Genomic DNA, 6,000 nt, shown 5'->3' on the forward strand with positions numbered 1-6,000 from the left:
TCCTCAATTTTCTTGTTTCAATGCATTTGATCTTACAGGCTACAGAGGTAAGGGTAGGAAAAATGGGTCATTTTGAAGCTCATCTATTCCTACTTCATCTCATAGTAAAGGACAAAAATTAAAGGCGTAGTTGGATTTTTCAGCTTGTGGTTTGTACAATCTGCTAAATTCTTGGCTAAATGTACAATCTTGTCTAAATTACCTCTCTCTCCAGAATGTCACCTTCAGACTGTCTGCCAAAAGCAAGTTCTATGTGAAGAGAAATTCAATTTGTTGCTTGTGCAGATTCACAGATGTGTGTGTACGTGTCCGTATTTTTATTACTACTAGAGGCTGCCGGGAAAACTTGGCTACTGATCCAGATGTTTCACTCCACTTGTACATTTATATTACATTTATTGCCCAGTTTAATGTCCCAGAATATTAAATGTCTTTCCTCCTTGAATTGTGTGTGCAAGTGTCAAAATGTCATCACAAGGGAAACAGTCTTTCTGCATTAATTGATTCTGCTATAGATTATGCTGGTTTCACCTTCTTGGAAATGGATGGACAATCATTTTGACAGTGAGTAGTGTGGTACAGTATGTCTGTTAATAAGAGTATCACCCTGTATTGCCAATAGTTTTTAGATGACTGTTAATCTAATTCACAGTGACTGTATGTACCTTTTCCAACTGTTTCCGCAGCCTCAGACCAGTGAGTGTAGATAAGACAATGTCCACACTTATGGAAATTAATTTGAAAATACATTTTGTATCTCTTTTTTTATACTTTAAACACTAAACTAGCTTTTTTAAAAACTCAAATAAATTGAGCTTTTTGACATTGCTCCTCCAAGTAAATGCACTGGTATTGCAGTCTTAATGGGGAACAATATTGCTGATGAGTTACTGTCATCTCAACTTGTTAATCTTGTCAATTGCAAATGTGAACAAAGGCAATGTTACAAAGTCACCTTTCTGTTGCCTGAAACTTTATCTGTAATCACTTACACTGAGTTATCTGTGTTTTAAGTACAAAAGCACAATATAGAGACATGCAAAAGATCAATGTTGGTGAAAGCTATAAGTGATGACTTTTAGTTTGTAATGTATGACAACTGATGACCAGAGAAGTATAGTACTATTTTATAGTAAGTATTTTTGCCACACGTGGATATAGTTACATTGGTGAAGAGTATAAGCAAGAGCTTCTGCACTAGTCCTTTCACTTCTTCTGAAGTCAATGTTGAGCAGACAGTGATGGTCAGTATATTGATAGATGTGGGGTTGAGAAAGCAACAAACACGATTTGAAATTTGGAGGTCACAGAATATGGTAGAAATCATATTTTATAGATTAAATATAGATATTTTTCCTCTGCAGACATCTAGAGAAACTACTGGGAATAAAAATGTAAAATTAATTTGGATGTATGGAGTTGTAGAGACTAGAGTACTTTTTAGAGGAGAAGAATACTGCAGCTGCAGCAATCTTTATAGGTGTGTTTCCAACCCTTCCAATTCCAAACATTTGCAGAATGACAGTGGATGGAAACATGCATTAATTCACATTTTCTTTTGACAAAATTGTGGAAATTTGCTTAAAATGTATACTAAATTAAGATTCAAAGCTAGCAAATGATATTGATGGTACTTGCTAAGATAGCAATAGCAAGACCAATGATGTCAGTTTTAATGTAGTCAGTTGCAGGATGAGAGGATCATAAATTCTGTTATTCACCAATCTGCTAACGTGTCACTAATGGAGAGACCAACTGAAATATCAAGTCAACATGTTAGGTTAAGTTGTCGACAGGTACTCTCCCCTCTCAAGATCTGACTCCAGTATATGACAGCCTCATGTGGCATGCACTGGAATGCCACTTATTCCTTTAACTTACAAACAAATAATACAATAAAATAAAATAAAAGATATGCATTTAAGAAAAGCTGTTAGGATATGTGCGTCTTGATAGACTTTCTGTATGGAAACATGACCACCGAATGCTCACATTTCAGGGGGAAAAAGTATTTGTTTTAAAAAGTAAGGAACCATTTGTCAGTGAGCAGGGGAACAAGCTGACAATTTTTTGCTTTAGATTGATGTGATGCTTCTTAAAGAGAGAATTTGGTGGAGCTGGGGTAACAGGGAGGTCCTGGGAAGCTGACAGTTAGTTGGCATCCAACTGTGGATAACCTCGGGCAGATGGGGGAGTTGAAACCTGGAAGTGTCAATAGTGGTATAGACATAAATGTTGGCAAAAAGACACAGCATGCACTAAAAATGCATTACTTATCAAAGAAGAACATATGAACATTTTAAAACACACATCAAATGTGACATCAAATAAAATTTTTAGATACTTAAAGGTGCCATGGGGAGTTTTTTTAACCACTAGTAGCACTATGGAGCGGTTTTGTTTTTGTTTTTTTTGTTCATTTTGTGAGTCGTTGAGTCGCACATGTAATGTGATATATAGTGCTGACAATGGTTTCACACAACTCCAATTATCTACAGGTGGCTGTAATGTGCAAAGAAACAAGAAACACTGCAGCACCAACAAAGGCAAGGTAGAAGAAGACTGCAAGCTAGTGAACATGGATGTAAAAAAATCTGTTTCGTAAATGTTTTATGAAGAAGGAAATGCATTCCACACTTTAGAGGCATGAAGGATGCACAGTGCGTTTTGATGAAAACACTTGTTGTAAACAAAACTTTTACTTTTTTTAATAAAAATCCTCAGGGCCACATTAAAATGGATAAGATTCCCAAATTGTAGTTGATTCATTTATTCATTTCAGTGCATCAGAAACTCAACTCAAACAATAAAACTAAGAAGAAGAATTCTTGATGGGTAATTATACAACATCTGATTAATTGACATTCACACAAAAAAAATATGTATTCATGTCATCAGGCCTTTCATTCCATTTAGTTTTGGTGTCAAGAAACGTGCTGTCTTCAGTTAAAAAGTTATCTTTTGTTGCAACAGAATTATGGTCATTCAACTCTGGATCAGTCAGGATTTGGACTTCAAAAGGCTGCCAGATTTCCTCATAGCACTCTGAGTTGTTTTTCTCCACCAAACAGGACAACTGTTAATGCCGACACACCTGCCTTTGAAAGCCACTATTTTTAATTTCTCTTCCTTTCTCTTTCTTATTCCTTAAAACGGCTCTGTTGCTATTGATTGTAATTTTCACTGATCAATCTGGCTTCATCTCTGTGGACTCCAGCCTACGCAGAATGTTGAAGAAGGCACATCTATCCAAAACTGATCCACTGACCTTTCTTCAGACCAGTAAGTGCTAAAACAGGCATGATGCAGGCATGAGCTGTCAGTTAAAGAAGCTAGTGTTACTCTGTGGGTGTTTTCACCCCATTAGAGTGTATATACTGCTGATCTATGCCCTGTTGTTCTCCACAACTCTTCTTCAACAAAAGCAGCATTAATTATACTGTTTGATAACAGTGAACTGGTTGCTTAGTAGAATTCAGCCTCTGAGCAGCTCAGTACCAAATATTGCTTTCCTACAAGGCTGCATTTGCATGTTTCATTGTTACCAGTGCAGTCTGTGGGGCCAGATCATTAATAAACACATTAACTATTTTGTCACTGCTTGCTTAGTGATCAAAAACTCCAATTATTGCAGCTATTGTAAAATGTAATGATCCATGTATATTACACTCAATTAATTGCATAATTAATTGCTTGATTTATTACATCCATTACATAATCCCATGTAATTATAATCTCTATGTCTATATTTTTGTCAAGATGTTCTATCTGTGTCTTAGACAATAAGGAAAAATGTTACTCCTTTTCAAAATCTATCTTCAAGATGAGTTTTTTAATCAACTGGAAAAGATTAATTATAGATCTGTTGTGTTATTGTTGCAAAGTTGAATTTATTTAGTTTAGGATTTCTTGACTAACTTACTAACAGTAATTGACTTTGAAGCTACTGCCAGCCATACTGGAAAAATATGACCACTTCAAACCACAGCTTTGTCAGTTCCAGCGGATGTAAAAAGGGACAGATGAAAACCTAAAGGCTATCTTAGCTGAGTAAGTTGGCATCACTAGCTGTGAGTGTGAATGCCATATATTGGAGACGGGTCTGGCTGCAGGGCTCCTCTGTGGGGATGCTTCTGGTGGAGGCTCTGCTCTGCCCTGAGGCTCTGCTCTCAGGGCAGCTCCAAGGTCAGGACAGGAAATAAGGCTACGTTCAGACCCAATCTGGTAATGAGGCACTACCATGCAGAGTTCTCTGGAGGTTTGGACGTGTCATTACAAATCCCAATTGTGTGACTTATCTCATTGTAGCACAAGTAGAAATACCAACCAAATTCCAACTTACAGCCCGATTCAACACCAAGCAAGTGCATGGTGCTTTACGTCTTTGTACTCCCTCATAGCAGGGTTATCTTCTCAGTTCCTTGGTAAACAGTTGAATGCTATACTACATGGTAAACAAGTTTCTTCCATGTAGGCGTTCTCAGTCTGATTGCCAACTTATCAGCTTTTTGCCATTCAAATGAATGGGTGGGCTGCCATTTTTCACACACTGCCAGATTTGGTCTGAATGCACTTCAGACCAAATCTGTACACTAAGTGCAAATGAAACATTGTGACTCAGCATTAGCTCTGACTGTCTTCTCTCACATGCTTGGTATCTTAGGGTGCTTTCACACCAACAGCAGTTGGTGTTCACTAAACAGTCCAAAGACCAAAAGCTCTTAGTTCAGTTCGTTTTCGTTGGTGTGAAAGCATCAATCATACTTGGGTGCGCACTAAATCAAGCGGACCGAGACCTCCAAAAAGAGGTGGTCTCAGTCCGCTTGACTCCACATGAAATTTGATTCGTTTGCAGGTGTGAACGCAGACCACACCGCAGTCTGTATGCTACATAGTAACAATTTTACTGCCTGGTGCGGACCAAATAATCAAACTAGTGGTGTGAAAGCGCCCTTAGATATCATATTTATAGTTTTTACATTTACAGAATTCACAAAAAATGGGAGAATTTATGGGGAAACTGATAGTGGTATTCAATATTACTATGGACAAGATAGCCTACTGAAAAAAACAGCTTCAGTGATTTTTTTTCCTGTGAAACTGCAGCGTGCTGGTGAGTAAAATGTTTAGTTTGAAAAATGCCTCATCCGGTCATTATTTGAAACTTCCGCTACAAAACAGAGATGGGTAAATTTGTATTTTCCAAGACATCAAATAGTCTGAATATTTTACTCCATGGTAGTTGTGCTGTTAAAATAGCCTACATCCTGTTAACAGTTTTTGTAAATCTAAATCACTGAAACTACTGAATGTTATTTAGTCAGGCATCTACTACGCAAGCAATGGCTAGTATTATTATATATATATATATATATATATATATAATAATACTAGCCATTGCTTGCGTAGTATATATATATATATATATATATATATATATATATATATATATATATATATATATATATATATATATATATATATATATATATATATATTATACGTACATATACATATACATATATACAGGATAGAGTCTTTAATGTGATCAAATAGGCAATTGATTGTCAGATTTTCATATTAAAGTCATACAGATAAACAGTTTGTCTGCAAACATAAATCATGACTCAGACATTGCAATTGTGTCTGTGAGGGGGAAGAGAGATTTCAAGCAGGTAGTGTTTATTGAATCATTGAGCTATAGGCTACATTTGCTTATGAATCCATCAATAAATATCCTGACATCGTCTTATGCATATTGTTTTATCTTGGTGGCATTTCCTGTACTGACAGTGGAGCTGCCCTGAGAGTGAAGCCTTCGCCTTAAGCATCCCCAAAGAGGAGGCTGGCAGGCAGACTGTTTGGGGATAAACAAGTGCAGTGCCCATTGAAAACAAGTTTGCTTAACATGCTTTAAGATCGTTCCTGTTTTCTTTGCCATCAGTTCAGGTTTGAGTGGGTATGTTTTCTCCAAAGATCTGTGCTTTGTCTGTAGTGGCG

The sequence above is a fragment of the Scomber scombrus genome, chromosome 14, assembly GCF_963691925.1.
Source record: "Scomber scombrus chromosome 14, fScoSco1.1, whole genome shotgun sequence".
In the NCBI taxonomy this organism is placed as follows: domain Eukaryota; kingdom Metazoa; phylum Chordata; class Actinopteri; order Scombriformes; family Scombridae; genus Scomber; species Scomber scombrus.